Genomic DNA, 20,607 nt, shown 5'->3' on the forward strand with positions numbered 1-20,607 from the left:
CTGGAAATGGTCCATTATCGCCTCCACCCCTGGACATTCCTCCCGTAGACAACCACGTTCTTTTGAACTCCTCCACTTGAGGTTCCCTCCAACATAAAGCTTTCTTTGAAAAGAGTGCAAAGCAATATCTTTAAACATTGGCAGTATCCTCTGTGAATTTAACAGACCTAATCCGTCTGAAGCGTTATTACCCAGGCAGTCCCTCAGTGACAGCAGGACATAAAAGTGAGTGTGCAAAATTCTGCTCCCCAACTCCCTCCTGGAACAGTTTTTGACTTCACTCACTTCCACACCATATCACTTTATCACTTTCAAGCTCTGGATGACATATATCTGGAGGTAACCATGACGAATCAGAAAACTTTTCACTTGGCCACAATCTATCCATAGACTGAGGAAGGGAGACACCCATCATCTGAATTCCGCTACCCACCGAGGGGGAGCATCCATAAACATACTCCCAACATTGAATTTTATAAAAGTTGTCACAAAAAAGATCACATGGTTTACCATATCTAAACCCCCGTTTTTACACGGTTTGTAGGTAATACTTCTCTAAACTATGTTGGTCCTATTCCCACACAACAGCATAAAGAATAAGGAGTTCAATCTAGCCCACATAAATTGAGGCAGAAAGCACATGTAACTGACATACAATAAAATAGGGGCCAGGTAAGTTTAGCACAGGTCATCCTTTTCCCTAAAAGATAACTTCCATATTTTCCAACATTCTACTTTCTTGGTAGCATCTTCCAGCCTTTTAACCCAGTTTAGAGAGGCATAATCACCATGATCAAATTTGATGCCTAGGATTTTAATCTGATCGCTGACCTGGGGGAAGCTGTCCGGAATGGAAAATTCCTCACCTTCCTCCCCCATCCAAAAAACTTTGCACTATTCCCGATTTACCCTGGAGCATGAGGCTTTAGAATATTCACAAATAAGATGCTCCATGTCACAGGCCTCTACCTCAGAAGACAGAACCACTGTGTAGGTTACTACCCTCAAGGGACACTCCAGACTCAGCTGCTCCCCTCCTACATTTCTACTCTCTACCCTTCCGATAAAGGGATAGATCGCAAAAACATATAAAAGGGGGCTCAGGTGACAGCCCTGACAAACCCCAGAGCATACCTCAAAGGCAGGACCCACCCAACCGTTCACAAGTGGGAAGATTTTAGCCAGTCAATACAGAGTCTGTAACAAATTAACCACCCACCCTGGAAGACCATACCATTCCAGTAAAGCCCAAAGATATTTGTGGTTTACCCGGTCCAAAGCCTTAGACTGATCCACTTCTCACTCCACTTCTTAGCCGTGCACCGCTCAATGGCCTCCCGGACACCAAGGATAGCACTAAATGTGCTTCGACCCTTTATAGTACAGTGCTGAGAAGATGAAAGCAAAAGCTGAGAAAATTGTGAAAGCCTATTAAAAAGTATTTTCTCCAATATCTTTCTGTCTGTATTAAGAAGAGCTTTGGGGCGCCAATTCTCAATATGAGATGGGTCTTTCCATTTGGATAGCAAAAAAATTGCAGATGACCTCATGGAAAGAGGGAGAATTCCCTCATCCAGGCTCTCATTAAATACTTCCACTAGGCAGGGAATTAGGAGGTCTTCTAAAACTCAGATGTCAGACCATCTGGTCCTGGTGATTTCTTGGGGTTCAGACCCACTATTGCTTTCCTAATTTCATCAGCAGCTATACCACAGGCCAAAGAGTCAAGAGATGTATCCTGAGGAATCAGATGTGGAGTCCCCCTCAGAAATGTTTCCATCCTTTCTCTAATTAGTGGCTGTTTAGACAAATCAGAATAGTAGGACACAACTACATCCAGAATGCCTTCTTTATCCTTACAAAGAGCACCCTGTTCCTCAACCAGTCCTTTAATATGTTTGGCATAAACTGATGCTTTACAGCTTTGGTAAGGATCTGGCAAGTGGTACAAACCACAATTGCTTTCCAAAACCAAAGACACCAATCAGTTATATTGAAACTCTCTCATCTGAGCATTCAATCAGGAGATTTCCCCACAATCTCTCTCCTCAGAGATCAAGAAATCCAATTTCCTTCTCAGTCTATGGTAGACATTTTTCTTTATTAAGTTTCTCTTAGCTACAAGACCATGGAAAAACTTACAGATTCTCTTTTTAATTACCTCACACCACTCTGACCTACTCCAACCAGCCTCCAGAAGAGACTCCAAAGACTGAAAGAATACCCTAAAGGACTGCATAACTCTCTACTTCCAGAAGTTCTGAGTTCAAACACCAGAGGTCCCGCCCTTTCTGAGGGGTTCTGAGGTATTCAAAGTTACTGTGAGAAAACAGTGATTGGAAAACTCCACCAACCTTACCACAAGGGATGAAGTATTAGAAGGTTCCTTAACAAAAAAACTATCTATGCTAGACCAATGGCTACCACTGAAGAAAGTTAAACCAGTGATGTCTGGGGAGTGACGAATATGTACATCCACCTGACCCGCCTGTCTAATCACGCCAGCTAAAAAATTGGAGTCACTTCCCAGAGGTCTTCTTGCACCCCATCTGTCCTCTGGCCTAATTATGGCATTAAAATCACCACCAAAGATCACCTGCTGGGATATAAAACGATAATGTTTTATCTCTATGAAGAGATATTTCCTCTCCCATTGTGACTGAGTACCATAAATATTGATTTACCTAAGGTCCTGTCCCTTCATGTTAACATCCAATATCAAACATCTGCCTATCTGTAATTTTATAATCTTGCGTACAGTGACCATGCCAGTAAAATAACTGCCACCCAACCGTACAGCTCGGCAGCAAGAGACCAGTAAGTTGGACCCCGCCTCTACTCACGCTTCACTTTATGAAGGAGGTCCAACTTTCCAATCCTAGTCTCTTGCAAAAAAAAAAAAAAGTCAACCTCAACCGTGTTTAAAAAATCAAAAGCCATCATACGAGCACATTCATAATCTACAGAAGCCACATTAATCGCGGCATATCGTATAGGATGGGGATCCATATTTATGGATTATTAAAGAAACATGACCTTGCTTACTTTTACTTCTCCATGTGAAACTTCTAACCATAAAAAACACAACCAAAAAATCATAACCCTGCACACCGGCCCATGATGGGCCAGCAAACTCCACACCCGAAGTCAAGGGCACCTCCTGCATACCCCTTCCTCCACCCCTTGATCAGAAGGCCCTATAATGGGGACTTGACACAAGATTTAACTCTACAACCACACCTTCCACCACCTGACTAGAGTCTTACTTCACTCAGGGTTTCCCCCACTGGTAGTTTATGGGAAGCAGCTAGATTAGAAGACCCTTGGTAACATTCATGCCCGCCTGTGACCACCAAGACTTGCACTGCCAGGTCTTCAGCTGCTGACAGCTTCCTCTCCTGCCCAGAGTCTGCTGACACACTTTAAGCCACAATAGAGGCTGCCACTTTCCAGGCCATCCATCCCCCAGGACATCTCTGCTGCTGACACTGGAGCCTCTGCTGGGATGGATGCTTCACATTCAGTGCCCCCCCATATGTCCACAGCCACAAGTGCCACTGGAGCAGCTTCACCTTGCTTCATACTCATGCCGGGTCCTTCCAGGTAGGACGTATCCACCGGATCCCCCACACCTGTCACTCCAGAAACAGAGGGACTTACCTCCGGCTGTTGCTGCAGTACATCTGTTACACATGGTCCCCTAACGCTGTCCATTACTCCAGGCTGGGAAATAGCCACACACACCCGGGACCTGTCTTTTTTAGTCACTGGCACTTCTCCTGTGCCTCTCCAGCCAAGTACAGAACATATGGATTAAACAGGGAAAAAAAGTCCACTTTCTCCCACAATAAACGGCTGTAATAAGCTGTGTAGGCCACACCAGAGTCACAACCACACTCTCATAAACACTTCCCCCAGGCAGAGGCAGCCTGCCTAAGGAAGCCTGCAGGTGAACTCCCCTCTTACACAGCCATGCAAGAAGAGCAGGAGCAACAGCAGACACAACCTCCTCCCATGGATGCACGCAGGCTACAGATATATGATGTATGCAAGCAGGCTATAGATATACAGTATGATGTATGCAAGCAGGCTACAGATATATGTTGTATGCAAGCAGGCTATAGATATGATGTATATATGCTGGCTACAGATATATGATGTATGCAAGCAGGCTATAGATATGATGTATATATGCAGGATATAGATATGATGTATGCATGCAGGCTATAGATATGATGTATGCACGCAAGCTATAAATATGATGTATGCATGCAGGCTATAGATATATGATTTATACACGCAAATGAAAAAGCATCTTGGAATGCGAAATGTACATCAAACCGACCCAGGGCCTGATTCAGAGCCGCTCGTAAGCGGCCGCTCGTTTGCTATGAGCGATGTTTGCACAACTGCGCATGGGTCATAATGCGCATACCAGTCATTGCGGTCAGAAATCGAGCGCTCGCAAAACAGCGAGGGGCTGCTAATTTGATTGACAGAATGTAACGTTTGTGGGTGGTAACAGGGGAAGGTGCTTGTAAACGGAGGAGTGGAGATCCGAACGCAGGCGTGCCTAACGGTAAAAAGGGCGTTTAATGGGAGTGCATAATTAGTAAAGTAGCATCATCGACAACGTCACTTGGTTGTCTTTTAGCCTGAACTGCTCGCAGTGATTGCGGTAGGAAAAACCTACCACAAGCACTGTGAGCAGTTCAAATGCCTTTCGATGTACCCGACTAATCAAATAAATACCGGAGATGACGTGTGATGCGAACGGCAAAGGGGCGTCTTTACAAAATAGCGAGCACATTTTTCGTTTAGCTCGCTCAGACATAGAGGCGTCAAACCGCAATGAGCGAGCGCACAATTTAAATAGCTGGCCCCTTTTTTTGAACGACCATCCGCAAATAGCGTCTGGGTCTGAATCAGGCCCCCAGTTTGATGGACACCTGTATGCATACTTGCCGACTATCTGGCTGCTCCGGGAGGGAGCAGCCAGATCGGCAGGGCAGGGGGCATGGCCAGCAAAAGGGGGCATGGATGGATGAGCAGAAGATGTTTTGCGGGCGTGACAGGGGCGGGGCCACGCCATAGCATCTTTTTGGCCCCGCCCCCGCTTCACAATACCGTAAAAACTGGCATTGTGAAGCAGGCCCCCCCGCTGCGGGGGTTTGACAGGTATTGGTGGGGGTGGCCGGGGGGGATCGGTGGCCGGCGGAGGCATGCCTACCTTTCTGGGGGGGCAGGAGCTGCACCCGTTTATCAGGAGGCTCCCGCCCGAATCGGGAGAGTAGGCGAGCCTGCCTATATGTCCTTTTAATGTTAAAAATCGCCAAGGTAATTTCTATTTAGGGAGTTAGCAATACATTGTTTTTTATTTTTATTTTGCAGAAATACCTCTTGCTATGTACAAAATTACATTGCAGCAGCAGTGGTGGTGCAGAGTAGTGGCAGTGGTGCAGTGCAAAGGGGACTTCAGTGGGCGATAGAGGGCTCACTGGTAGTGCGCATGCACCTAAGAAAAAAAAAATCAATTAGTCACAGATGGATGAATGCAGCAGTGAGATCTTTGTAGCATCCATGTTAAAAATATAATTTATAAAATAAAAAAGAAGCCCCCCTCCCCCAAAGCACAACCAGCACCAGGCTTTTAACAGCCAGTCCTGGTTGTGTTTAAATACATGGGAAAATTGATGTAGAGGTCCACTGTATTTAAGCACAACCAGCACCAGGCTAGTCAGAACCAGCCTTAGTTGCCAAAATATGGGAGACAAATGACGTAGGTGTCCCCCATATTTAGCACAACCAGCACTGGGCTCTAATCTGGCCCTGATTATGAAAATACAGGGGGAAAAATGCATAGGTTCCCCCTGTATTTAACAGAACCAGCACCGGACCCATTCTAGTGGGGGGGGTGATGCCACAGCCAGCAGAGCCCTTTCACCGAGCCCCCCAGCAGAAGCATCACCCCTGACTGCTAGTCAGCCCAGGCCTGGGTTCGCTTGGGAGCTGGGGAGCCCCCAATAAAGTAGTCCCCCTCCATAGGGCACCCCAGGCCCAGGCTGATAGCCTGTGGCTATCCCCATCACCACTGAATGGTGGGTGCCGACTTGATTGTGTTGTGTGGTGAATATGGAAATATAAATATTGTCTTTTGCAGTAGTACTACAGGTCCCAGCAGGCATCCCCACATACTGACACTTGTAGAACCACATGTAACAGCAGGCAGGGCATTAAGGGCCTACTGGTACCTATAGTACCCCTGCATAAGAATTATTAAAATTTAAAAAAAAAGACTTTTTAAAGTATTTTATTTTGCCGTGCCTTAACCTGGGGCCATCAGCCTTTAAGCTCTTTTACATGGCTGCTGCTTCCCCCTGGACTTCTACAGTGTCTTCACCTGGAGGGCGGCAGCCTTTACGCTCTTTTGTATGGCCACCGCCCAAACAGGGCTTCCGCAGTGTCTTTAGAAGGTATAATTTCCAGCTCCCCGGCTGATGGACTGAGTGGACGGCGCCTCTCGCTGGCTGTATATAAGAGAGCCGAGGGGGCGGGGTGATGACATCGCAAGACTTGATTGGATCGTGGCGGCCATCTTTGAATTTAAAAAATGGTGCTAAGGTGCCATTTTTGAAAGGCCATGCTTGGTTCTCACTATTGAAGTCAATGGTGAGGACAGCTCATTAATTGAGAAGTGAAAGGCTCGCCTCTCTCAGCCAATGAGCGCTCTGCACCGGGATTTCTGTACTGATATCCCGGGTGGAGCTGTCATTCGGGTAGAAGTGTACTTAGAGGATACTACTAATGAACGAGGGTCCTTATATTTTTATTTTTTTTCCCAAGACCCTGGATTGTCTGAAGAGAGCATATCCACTCATAGTAGGAGGTGATTATGGAATTTTTATTATAGGTAATCCATAGGATTATCTACTTGGAGAAGAGAACAGATTGGAGTTTCATCCACGTAAGACCGTCACGTGGATGAAACGCGTTGGTGCCTCATTACTGACAAGCCGACGGTCCTTTCATCAATAGAGCTAACAGCCAGAAAGCACATCAGAGGCAAGAGACCGGAGCAGCCCAGGACCATGCCGCTACCCCCGCATGCAAAATGGGAGCAAGCCGGAGCAAGTTAACATCTCCGCACCAGTGCAGCGTCCGCACAGCATTGCAGGATGACTCCGAGTCTCAGGGTAAGATAGGGACAGTCACCTGCATGACTTGCACTTCAGCAGCGGGCACCCATCATCCCCTCAAAAGATCATAAACATAGATTGCACTATTCAATATATTTTAATTATTTACTAGTTTCACATTTATTCATTTATCTGTTTTTGATTTATTATTTTAATTATTTTGACAGTTTTATTTTTATTTTGATTGCCTAGTATATTTTCATTTCATTTAATTTTTTATTTAAAATTTGTTTATTTATTTATTTTTCATTTCATTTTTTGATGTTGTATTAGTTATCAGGTGGATCTGCAGGCATCCTACATTAGTTAAACCTTTATAAAACACTTTTTGGACATATACAAAATACCTTTTACAAAATACACCTTTTACAAAATACTTTTTTTATATATTCCATTTTAAGTGCTTCTTACAACATATAACAATTCTTTCTATTTCATAGTATAGAAGCAGCTAAACATTTTCAGGTGCGCTATTACATTATTATCACAAACCATGAGAATGTGAGATAGTGCGTGCATGTGTGTGTACATGTATGTTTTAATATAATTTTACTTTTCTACGGTGTGTGTTCTGTGTTTTTTTTAAATTGCATTTGCTGTGGAACTACAGGTACCAACAGGCCCGTAATGCCCTGCATGCTGATACTTGTGGTTTTCCAAGTACCAGCATGTGGGGGAGGCTTGATGGGAACTGTAGTTGGGCTGGGCTGACCAGATGTCAGGGGTGATGCTTCAGCTGGGGGGGCCTGGTGAAAGGGCTCCTCTGGCTGTGGCATCACCCCCCTGCTAGAAAGAGTCCAGTGCTGGTTCTGGTAATTACAGGGGGACCCTACGCATTTTCCCCCTGTATTTCCAGAAACAGGGCTGGCTCAGAACACAGTGCTGGTTGTGCTGAATATGGGGGACCCCTACATCATTTGCCCTCTGTATTTAGCACAAGCAGTACTGGGTCTCCAAATCCCGGTGCTGGTTGCTTTTTGGGGGCGGGGACACGCCATTTTTTTTTAAACACAGAAGCAGGTATCATGGATCTTCAAGATTCGAGTCTGAATCTGTGTGCTGCTACCTCCTCTGTTTCCTAATGCCTTCCCCACCACCAACCACACTAACACCCACACCACTGCCGTAAAGGCCCGCTACCATCCCCGGGATCTGGCTACCCCCTTGCGCCTTTCCCTGGATCCCGCTGCAGCTAATGGCCACTTTCTCCCAAGCCCACAACTGCTAAAGCCTGCAAATGACAACCATCTTTGTGCACCCAAGTGAAGCCACAGTGAGTGGTAGAGGCTCCTACTAAGTTCAAAGTTCCTATTCAATTGTGCATTCTTGAGGTAATAGTTGAAAAACTAACTTTCTAATTTACAAGAACCTGAAAAGCACGTACCATGGCACAATAGCTACCTAATAAAACAAACCTCAGGTCTAAATTTGCCCCCTAAAAGTTATGCCTTCCCAAAAAACCCATAGAGTACAGCAGAAAAGTGGTCCAAATTGAGAATATCAGAAAAAAGTGACAGTTGTAAATTGAGATTACTCCCAAATCCTAAATTTTTATGCTTATTCCCTGAAATTTGGCAAGCAGCACCGAACAACAGTTCTACCCATCCGTGCCAAATTTCAGCTTGGTAACTCCAACAGCTTTTGAGGTGTAGCCCCTTAAACATCATGTCCCCCCTCTGGAATTCTCTATGGGAGAATTGCAGTTTTTTAGATGCAGCTTTAATATAAGGGCACGGTTGTGCCCTTATAATGATGTATACATACAGGCTATAGATATATGATGTATACACGAAGGCTGTAGATAGATGATGTATACACGCAGGCTGTAAATATGATTTAGGCACGCAGGCAGCTCTGCAATTCCATCCCTACTAATATGCAAATACAGCAGAAGGTGTATGACACCTCCTGTTTGACACCCTCTGTATGACACCCCCTGTATAATACTCTTTGTCTGACATCTCCTATATGACACCCCCTGTATAATACTCTCTTTATGACACCCCCCTGTATAATACTCTTTGTATGACATCTCCTATATGACACCCCCTGTATAACACTCTCTGTTTGACACTCCCTGTATGACACTCCCTGTATGACACTCCCTGTATGACACCCCCCTGTATGACACCCCCCTGTATGACACTCCCTGTATGACACCCCCCTGTATGACATCCCCCTGTATGACAGCCCCCTGTATGACAGCCCCCTGTATGACACCCCCCTGTTGCATTTGCAATCCCAGCACTGTAACCAAGTTCACTTGCTGGGATCACCATCACGACTATCGGATGTGATGGTGGACAGCAGAATAAGCCTCAGCTTACTCAGACTGGCTGGCTTGCGAGACAATTAAACTGCATCTGTAGACGCAGACCCTGGCCTAGCCACTCCCAGAAAATGGGGTGGACACGCCCTCATTTCTAGGAATACCATCGTTCCCCACACCTGCACCACCCCTTAAATGACTTTGCCTGTCAATAAGGCAAATCAGGCAGAGGCATAGAAAGTGCTGCGTGAGATCACCAAAGGAGTTGTTCTGCACATTCGCTGAATAGATCCTATGCACGTGAAGATAATATTTATAAACTGTGCAATGCTGAATGACCCCCATTATCGGCCAAGTGCAAATGCTCAATAAAAGGAAATGTGCACCGTGCATGCCCGGAACATAACAACCAATGTCTCAAGCAATACACTGTGACCATGGATTCAATCGCAAGAGCTCAGCTACCAATCTACTATAAATAGGTATGAATGGGTGTGTTATATAGGGAGGACGCGCTATCAGGAGAGCAGCTGGTAAGGGGTTGTCACTCCCCAAAAGAGAGTAGAAATGGAAGAAAAAAAACCCGCGCTGCAAGGATTGAGTAAAAATATATACTATATATACACTAATTGGATGGTATAACAGTTTAAGAGTATCAGTGGCTCTTTAATGATGCTCAACATGTTTCACTGAAGAATATCCACTCAGCTTCATCAGGAGGGTTTTACTCCTCAGCAAAACGGACCTTTCCTGCATTGTGCTCCAGTCTGGTTACACCCCACTGGATGCCAGAGGACGAGTCTTACCATCTTCCATGTGACTGCATCTATGCAGCTGTTATCTCCTCATCATTGTGCTTCAGCCTTTTCCATCGACTATGCTGGATGTCAGAGGACTTTCTAATCACCATTCCTAAGGAATGGTAAAGTTTTGCCATCATACCTATTGCGGTACTAGTCATCACCATGCATTTGGGTTAAATCACAGCCAATTAAATGACTGCTATTGTGAGATACAATTGAGTTTTGCCAGACTTATTAGTGAGATATTCTTCTCACCATCAGAATATTGGGGTCATTTTTTATTCTATACTGCATATTTTAAGTGTTTTGTTTGTCTGTATATGTGTATGTCAATTTTTATATTTATTTCTATTAGCATTATTAAAGAGCCACTGATACTCCTAAACAATTATACCATCCATTTAGTATATATAGTATATACTTTCAATATTTTTACTTATTCCTTGCGCTGGTTTTTTTCTTCCATGAATAGGTATGTCATTGGCTGGTCTTTTCTTGTGATCATAATGTTTGCCATATGGGTAGGAATACATTTCTGGAAAAATAGGTTCAGGAACTGTGGGTGGAGTTATTTAAAAAAAAATGTATATGTGTATAGTAAACACACACACACACACACACACACACACACACACACACACATACATATCTAATATATATTAGTATAGATATGAATGTGTGTATATGTATATATATATATATATATATATATATTATTTTTTCAGAAAAAAAGTGCACTCACCAGGCTCTTTACAATTTTTTAAAATATACTCATCATTTTATTGTAACATCCATGTAGATAGCGATAGCCTTTGGTCGACATTTCAGTCCATACACAAACTTCTCAAGAGCAGCTCCTGCCATATCACCAGACAACAGATAAAGATATGTGCTCCCAGGAAACCACCAGCTACTAAATAGCCATTGCAATCAGTCATAATACAACTCAGCAGTGACACTCCAAACAAGCATCAGCATTGCTATAGCACAAACCAGCAAATCCTCCTCATATACAAATCTAGAGATCACTGTTCTAGGAATTACATTGCAAGATCGCAAAAATATATTAAACAATATAGTACCTGCCTCACACGTGTACATACTGTCCCATGTTGCTTCATAAAGACATCACCTACAAGTCACTTCCAGTATGCTCATAGAGCCTGGAACGCCTCACCTAACAACTGGGTGATCGTTTGTATACCACTGCAGAATTACATTGCAAGATCGCAAAAATGTATTAAACAATACAGTACCTGACTCACACGTGTGGGCACTGTCCCGTGTTGCTTCATAAAAGCATCGCGTACAGGAGCACTTCCGGTATGTTCATAGAGCCTGAAATGCATCACCTAGCAACCGGGTGATCGTTTGCTTAGCACTTTAGATGCTGTTAGTAGACTGCTAGTATTTCAACGAGCAGGCTATCATTACCATCATCGGAGGTGATGTCAAAAGAACACTCACCAACATATGTGGCAATGTTTTCAATAATCAAATGTGCCAGCATTTTTTATAAATGGAAATATCACAACGATATATACGCTTAGTGCAGGTGGGTACCTGGGAGCACAATAACAACATTTAAGAAATAAACAATCTATACTAAAAAACAATTGCATAAATCACTCATTAATAAAGCAGTAGACCCAATCACCAGCTATCGAAAAAAATAGTAATAAAAAAGAAAAAGAAAAAATGAAAAATGAAAAACAACTAATATGGAACCTACATGAACACTCAATATTCATACAAAAATAGAAAGTGAGTTCATCTCATTCAGGCCTCTAGGGGCCACTGCATCCAAATAATATATCCACCACACTTCTTTCTACAGTAGCTTCAAGCCACGATCCCCCCCTCTTTGTAAGGGTGGTGTGCAATCTATAATCATACAGTGTAATGTTGACAGCTGATGTCCTGCTTTCAAAAAATGGGTAGCCACCGGTTTGTCAAAGGTTCCAGTTTTGAAAGCCAACCATATGGAGGACCTATGTTGGTTCATCCTCTCAGGAAAGGTACATATAGTTTTTCCAATATATGCGAGACCGCAAGGACATGTCAATGAATAAATTACATGGTCCATTGTGCAAGTTAAACAATACCGCAAAAAGATCTTCTTCCCAGTATGTGGGTGACAGAAGAATTTGCCAGTGACCATTCCTCGGCACGTCGTGCATCCAAGGCACCTATAGCAACCATTTTGTTGTGATAACCAGTTCCCATCAGTTGGAATCGTTGGTTGCATATTAGGTCTCAGAAGTGTATCCTTCAAGTTAGGGCCCCTTCTTACACTTAGAAGGGGCTTCTGGTCACATAACCTTTTAAAGGCTGAATCACTGGTTATCAAAGACCAATGTTTCTTGACTGTCTTCTGTACCGTCCTTAAACTGGTATCACATCGGGTGTTCAAAATCATTCTGTTGCATGTTCTATCCGCAGGTATCACATTCTTTAATTGGTCATCAAATATTATTTTTGCCCTGGTGAGGCACTTCATTATTACCTTTGTATTATAACTCCTTTCAACAAACCTCCCTCCAACTCCAATTGGAGTTGTGCTCTAGCACCATCAGAATTATTTCTTAATATCCTCAAAAATTGTGAAATCAGTAGATTTGATTTGAGGGAATTGGGGGGGGGGGTGGCTTGAAGCTTTTAACAAGGTTTTCCTATCTGTGGGTTTCCTATATAGAGTGTGTTCAAGTGTGCACCCACTCTTCATAATCGTCACATCTAAAAAAATTCATTGATTCAGCATCAATCGATGCTATAACCCGAATTGGTCTATCCAGAGTGTTCAAATGTAGGATCATAGCATCAAAAGACTCAACATCATTGCCCCATATTAGAAAACATCGTCTATAAATCTACGATAATATAATATTTTTTTTTAATATTTCTCCAGAATATGTTCATTTTCATATTTATTTACGTAAATATTTGCATATGCTGGCGCAATATTAGATCCCATTGCTGTCCCAGCGATCTGGATATAATACTCACCCTGATACTTAAAATGATTACACATCAGTAGTTTGGTTAAGAGTTCACATATAAATTCAATAGGAGGACCTTCATAAGGACCCTGCAACAAAGCTTCTTTAACCGCCATAATCCCATCAACATGTGGGATAGTTGTATACAAGGATAAAAACATCCATAGTTGCCAATAAGGCATCAGGGGTTAAACAATTAATGTTTTTTAATTAATTCAAAAAGTGACTAGTGTCACGAAGAAAACTGTTAGTTGTTCTCACAAAAGGTTGCAGATAGAAGTCAAGATACTGCGCTATAGGTTGTAAGATAGATCCCCCTGGCAGAAATAATCGGTCTGCCAGGGGGATCTACCAGCGACTTATGTATCTTGGGGAGAGTGTATAATACAGGGCAAATTGGATTGTCCACATGCAGAAATTTCGCAGTGCCCTCGTTAATCCAGCCCTGTAAAAGTGCCATATCAATCAGCTCATCAACCTCCTTCTTAATACGGACCAAAGGGATAAACTCCATTTTACGATAGGTCGATGTATCGACCAATTGTCTCTTAATTTCGGCATCATAGTGATGAAAATATTGTACAACAACAGCCCCTCCCTTATCAGCATTCCTAATTACTATAGAGGTGTTATTACAAAATGACTTTAAGGCTAGTCTTTGTTCAAATCTTAAATTATCAAATCCATTTTTATTCTTGGTGACATTAGCTTTTACATCATGATCTATCATCCATAAGAAAGTTCTCAAACTAGGGTTTGTAGAGATTGGATCAAAAGTACTCGGTTTAGAAAATGTCTTGTTAACTCTTTTATCCAAGACACCCTCTTTCTTATCAAAGTATTCCCTGAGTCTGAGCTTTCTACCCATTTTAAATAAGTCAACTGACCATTGAAACTCATCAAAATAATGGGTAGGGATGAAAGAAAGGCCTTTAGAACAGAAAATGTTCGGTGGGGTTTAACGTATATTCCGATAAATTAAAAATTAATTCTTCGCCCCCTTCCTTCCTCTGCCCTTGCCTTTTCCAACACCCTCTGCTTGTATGCGGCCTCCCCTGTTTATATTTTGAGCCCCCCTCTTTGACCTTGTACTTGGGCCTAAAAAAAGAGGACCCCGATGGTGGGAGTTCATCAGTAGCTTCAGGACTCAAATGAAGATTGAGTAGTGTAATTATCAAAACCACTTTCCCTATTGCCACATCTAAATCTTCTGTTATGCATAAAACGTGTACGTTTATCATCCCCAGAGAGCCATCGATAAACTGTGTGTCTCTGATAGAAACTTGAAAGCGTGGAAATAGACTTTCTCTTAAATGTTAACAAATCAGTTTTAAATTTATCAAGCTGGGTCTGCATCCCTACTAACCAATCATCCGATTTATCGGTTGTTAAGATCGGTATCATTTCTCTTGCAAAGTCTTTAATGTCAGACCTGATTTTCTGCAATTCTTGACTCACTTCCTCAATCACTAGTGCTATCAAATCAATTGAGCACTTATTAGAATGCCACGCCACTTCACACAAAATGAAGGATTCCTTCGACCGATAGTCGGGACATTGGTCATTCTAAACCCTCTCGGGATACATTTTTTTCTAACATATCCAGATAAGAACTGACCATGCAACACCAGTTCAATCTCCCTTCTTTTTAAACGATGTAATTTATGAAAAATGTCTAAAGGGGTTTGAGATGGTAACTGATCAAACTCAAACTGATTAAATAAAACTTTACTGACATCATCATCTGTTAAACTAACCTGTATATTCTCTGCTTCACTTAAAGAATCATTATCTTGCAAAGAAAAACCATGTGCCATATTTTCTTTAAAAATGTACATCTTAAACTCTCACCACAAATGTACTGACCAAATAGATATAGAAGGACAATGTTATACTATTTATTCAAGCATAGTGATTGGGCCACATTAATCTAAAATATAACCCCCCCAAAAAATTACAATAAATAGAAATACAACTCAAAAACACTTTTTAAAGAAAAAAAATGTTTAAATTGTCCACAATATGTCCAGAGCCAAAAAAAACTGGAAAAAATCCCAATAGAAAGTCATTCAAAAAATCTCCAGAAATGTATTCTATAATTAGTCCAGAAAAAAAAAACAAATAACCGTTTCAGGGTGCACACTCAGAGGGTATTTATCCAATTGAATCCTCAAACATATATAGAGAAAATAGAGTAGCACTCACTTTATAGAAAATGCATCAGCTGGGGTGCAAATATTAAGCCTGTCCACGGGGAAAAGCCATAATATTCAGAATAAAAGTGCACTCACCAGGCTCTTTAAAAATGTTGAAAATATACTCATTATTTTATTGTAACATCCATGTAGATAGCGATAGCCTTTGGTCGAAGTTTCAGTCCATACACAGACTTTTCTCAAGAGCAGCTCCTGCCATATCACCAGACAACAGATAAAGATATGTGCTCCCAGGAAACCACCAGCTACTAGATAGCCATTGCAATCAGTCATAATACAACTCAGCAGTGACACTCCAAACAAGCATCAGCATTGCTATAGCACAAACCAGCAAATCCTCCTCATATACAAATCTAGAGATCACTGTTCTAGGAATTACATTGCAAGATCGCAAAAATATATTAAACAATATAGTACCTGCCTCACACGTGTACATACTGTCCCATGTTGCTTCATAAAGACATCACCTACAAGTCACTTCCAGTATGCTCATAGAGCCTGGAACGCCTCACCTAACAACTGGGTGATCGTTTGTATACCACTGCAGAATTACATTGCAAGATCGCAAAAATGTATTAAACAATACAGTACCTGACTCACACGTGTGGGCACTGTCCCGTGTTGCTTCATAAAAGCATCGCGTACAGGAGCACTTCCGGTATGTTCATAGAGCCTGAAATGCATCACCTAGCAACCGGGTGATCGTTTGCTTAGCACTTTAGATGCTGTTAGTAGACTGCTAGTATTTCAACGAGCAGGCTATCATTACCATCATCGGAGGTGATGTCAAAAGAACACTCACCAACATATGTGGCAATGTTTTCAATAATCAAATGTGCCAGCATTTTTTATAAATGGAAATATCACAACGATATATACGCTTAGTGCAGGTGGGTACCTGGGAGCACAATAACAACATTTAAGAAATAAACAATCTATACTAAAAAACAATTGCATAAATCACTCATTAATAAAGCAGTAGACCCAATCACCAGCTATCGAAAAAAATAGTAATAAAAAAGAAAAAGAAAAAATGAAAAATGAAAAACAACTAATATGGAACCTACATGAACACTCAATATTCATACAAAAATAGAAAGTGAGTTCATCTCATTCAGGCCTCTAGGGGCCACTGCATCCAAATAATATATCCACCACACTTCTTTCTACAGTAGCTTCAAGCCACGATCCCCCCCTCTTTGTAAGGGTGGTGTGCAATCTATAATCATACCGCGTAATGTTGACAGCTGATGTCCTGCTTTCAAAAAATGGGTAGCCACCGGTTTGTCAAAGGTTCCAGTTTTGAAAGCCAACCATATGGAGGACCTATGTTGGTTCATCCTCTCAGGAAAGGTACATATAGTTTTTCCAATATATGCGAGACCGCAAGGACATGTCAATGAATAAATTACATGGTCCATTGTGCAAGTTAAACAATACCGCAAAAAGATCTTCTTCCCAGTATGTGGGTGACAGAAGAATTTGCCAGTGACCATTCCTCGGCACGTCGTGCATCCAAGGCACCTATAGCAACCATTTTGTTGTGATAACCAGTTCCCATCAGTTGGAATCGTTGGTTGCATATTAGGTCTCAGAAGTGTATCCTTCAAGTTAGGGCCCCTTCTTACACTTAGAAATGGCTTCTGGTCACATAACCTTTTAAAGGCTGAATCACTGGTTATCAAAGACCAATGTTTCTTGACTGTCTTCTGTACCGTCCTTAAACTGGTATCACATCGGGTGTTCAAAATCATTCTGTTGCATGTTCTATCCGCAGGTATCACATTCTTTAATCGGTCATCAAAAATTATTTTTGCCCTGGTGAGGCACTTCATTATTACCTTTGTATTATAACTCCTTTCAACAAACCTCCGTTTACATTCATCCAATTGGAGTTGTGCTCTAGCACCATCAGAATTATTTCTTAATATCCTCAAAAATTGTGAAATCGGTAGATTTGATTTGAGGGAAAGTGCACTCACCAGGCTCTTTACAATTTTTTAAAATATACTCATCATTTTATTGTAACATCCATGTAGATAGCGATAGCCTTTGGTCGACATTTCAGTCCATACACAAACTTCTCAAGACCAGCTCCTGCCATATCACCAGACAACAGATAAAGATATGTGCTCCCAGGAAACCACCAGCTACTAGATAGCCATTGCAATCAGTCATAATACAACTCAGCAGTGACACTCCAAACAAGCATCAGCATTGCTATAGCACAAACCAGCAAATCCTCCTCATATACAAATCTATAGATCACTGTTCTAGGAATTACATTGCAAGATCGCAAAAATATATTAAACAATATACTAAACAAAATATTAAACAATACAGTACTTGCCTCACACGTGTACATACTGTCCCATGTGAAGCAACATGGGACAGTGCCCGCACGTGTGAGGCAGGTACTGTATTTTTGTGATCTTGCAATGTAATTCTGGAGTGGAATACAAACGGTCACCCAGTTGTTAGGTGATGCGTTCCGGACTCTATGAGCATACCGGAAGTGCCCTTGTAGGTGATGCCTTTATGAAGCAACATGGGACAGTATGTACAAGTGTACTCTATCTCTCTCTCTCTCTCTCTCGTCTTTAACCACTTGCCTGGCATGGTCCTATCGATACGACCATACCAGACTGGGCTTTCCCTGACATGGTCGTATCTGAAACAACCAGTAGGGAAAGCTCAGTGGGCGGCTGTTGGAAAATGATCTTCTAGCAGCCGCCTATGTCATAGGGACCTCCTGGTCCCTCTGTACTCTTCAAAAATCCCTGTGTGCCACCTCCTTGCCCCTGCCCTGCTAGAGCCTGGCGCACATGGATCCCACACCCAGCGGCTACAGAGAGGAAAGAGCAGCAGCCGGGAATATACACACCAGCATGCTGTTGGCACCGTCATCTATTCTCCCCCCACCCTGCTAGTGACATACACACATGTATATGCATGTCTATATGCGTATATAGATGGCAGCCCCCCAACCCAATGTTATGTAAACATCGACAGCTGTGGTCACAAACAATCATTGTTTATATTGATTGTTGAACCATTTGCTATCGATGGTACAGTCAATGGCCATCACATATTTTTTTACAAAATCGTGTTGGATAAGTTTTAAACATATGTCCTTGACCTAATTGAATAATAAAAAAAACGACATTTTCAGAGCAGTTTTTGGAAAACAAATTGTCAGTTAAGTGGTTAAAATAAAATCTTATAGAAAATACATTTTGGCCTGGGACATTACTTCACAGTTAATGGGAGTTCCTGCATGTTCCTAATTAAAATTAGCCCTGTATATGGGGCCTGAAATGGGTTTGATGTGGGTGTGATGTGGGCATTCCCATTACAAATCTTGCTACCATACAGTCTCACCTAGTGTAGTTGAATTAATTTACTTTTCTTCCTGGGAAGTGCAGACCATGATCCTAATGATGACATCACTGAAATTATTCCTGATGACAACCACACATGCACCTGAGTGAGTCTGCAGCCATCATTAGCTAATTGTGCACAATCCACACACTTCACACTGAAAAGGAAATTTGCTGCTTATTTCAGCACTGAATGATGCCATCTGGTATTGTTTATGTCAGAGTTTCCCAAACTCAGTCATCATGGCCCCTAACTGTACAGATTGTATGGATATCCATGGTTGAGCACAGATAGATAGATCAAATTGACTGAGGTAATAGTTCAGTCACCTGTGCCCAAGCATCCTTTAAACCTGCACCATTAGGGTGCCTTTTGGACCGAGATTGGGAACCCCTGGTGCAAGAGGAAGGGGAAACCAGATACAATAACCATTGGTACCATTATATAAAGAAATATTATAATAGAGGTAGAAATACTCGACAATTGAATAGTTCATATAGGTAATATTTACCAGAAATATAAAAGGTATTTCTGGTAAAGTTCAATTGAAAAATCCATAAGTCAGGTAAAACGCTCGTCTTGACGGGAGCTTCTGGTTTGCACGAGGAGAGATTCCATCCGGGACATATCACCGTCACAAGATACCACCAGGTATAAGGTATTCCTTATCTCTCAGGGACACACTGTCTGCACCATCTCATCAATGTTCCCACTGTGCTGTCTTGCTATATCAGTGGGGTGAGAGTGAATACTGCAGATCAGCTGATTCCCACTATCTTCTTTCCGGAGGGCTCTGCTGTCAGTGATCGCTCACCAGATATTTGCTGAGGTTTCTCTCATATACCGGGCAGCAGCATCAACTGACACCCCCACCTCACCTCTATAATCTGGTTAAACCTTTTTCCAGCACTCTCCTACTGCCCCACTAGTGAGCCTGCACTGATACATCAGACTCACAGTGAGTGTGGGGGGAGAACAGCAGATGCCATTTCCTGCATCGTACCCTCATAGTACATGTGGAGGGTCCACACATGCCCCATTCACTACATGATGTACATGGGACACAGCAGCCACCTATCCCCTTACTGTTAGTAAGTGGTATCTGTTCATACTGTCTTTACTATTAATACCTGATATGATATGATACATAGCAATCTTATGTCCTCACTCACTGCATTCTGCATTTGTTTTACTATGTAATCCAGAACTGTATTTCTGCTATTATACATATACAGTAATTGAGATTTCATGAGAAATCACAAAGACCTATACATTTTCCTTTGTATGTGATCTGAATTAGCACCTTGATTGAATCATATGTACAGTATATATGTAATTTAATCTAATAATTACTGCTGGCACTTTTGCAACTTGCAGTGATATGCAGGTTAAGACATTTCAGTTCTGCTGTTAATATGACAAAACTATGTCAACACTAATATATTCCTGTTTAACATCTTGGAGAAACTTATTATAGAAACAGTGTATTTATTAACTAAAACAAAAATATAACAGTGAGACGGAGCACATGTAAAATTGGTATTGTTGCTGCAGCATGAATATGCCCATGTGAACAATAAGGGACGGTATCCGTTCAATTATATAAACACAGGGCCTGATTCAGACCCGGTCGCAAGCGCTGAGTGCTCGCAACCGGGTTGATGGTGGCCCACAGTGCATGTGCACAACAGAGCCGGCTCCTTCATGCGCATGCATGAGACCCGGCTGCCGATGGGCACTCCA

The sequence above is a fragment of the Taudactylus pleione genome, unplaced genomic scaffold (genome assembly GCF_031769625.1).
Source record: "Taudactylus pleione unplaced genomic scaffold, aTauple2 ptg000134l, whole genome shotgun sequence".
Classification (NCBI taxonomy): Eukaryota; Metazoa; Chordata; class Amphibia; order Anura; family Myobatrachidae; genus Taudactylus; species Taudactylus pleione.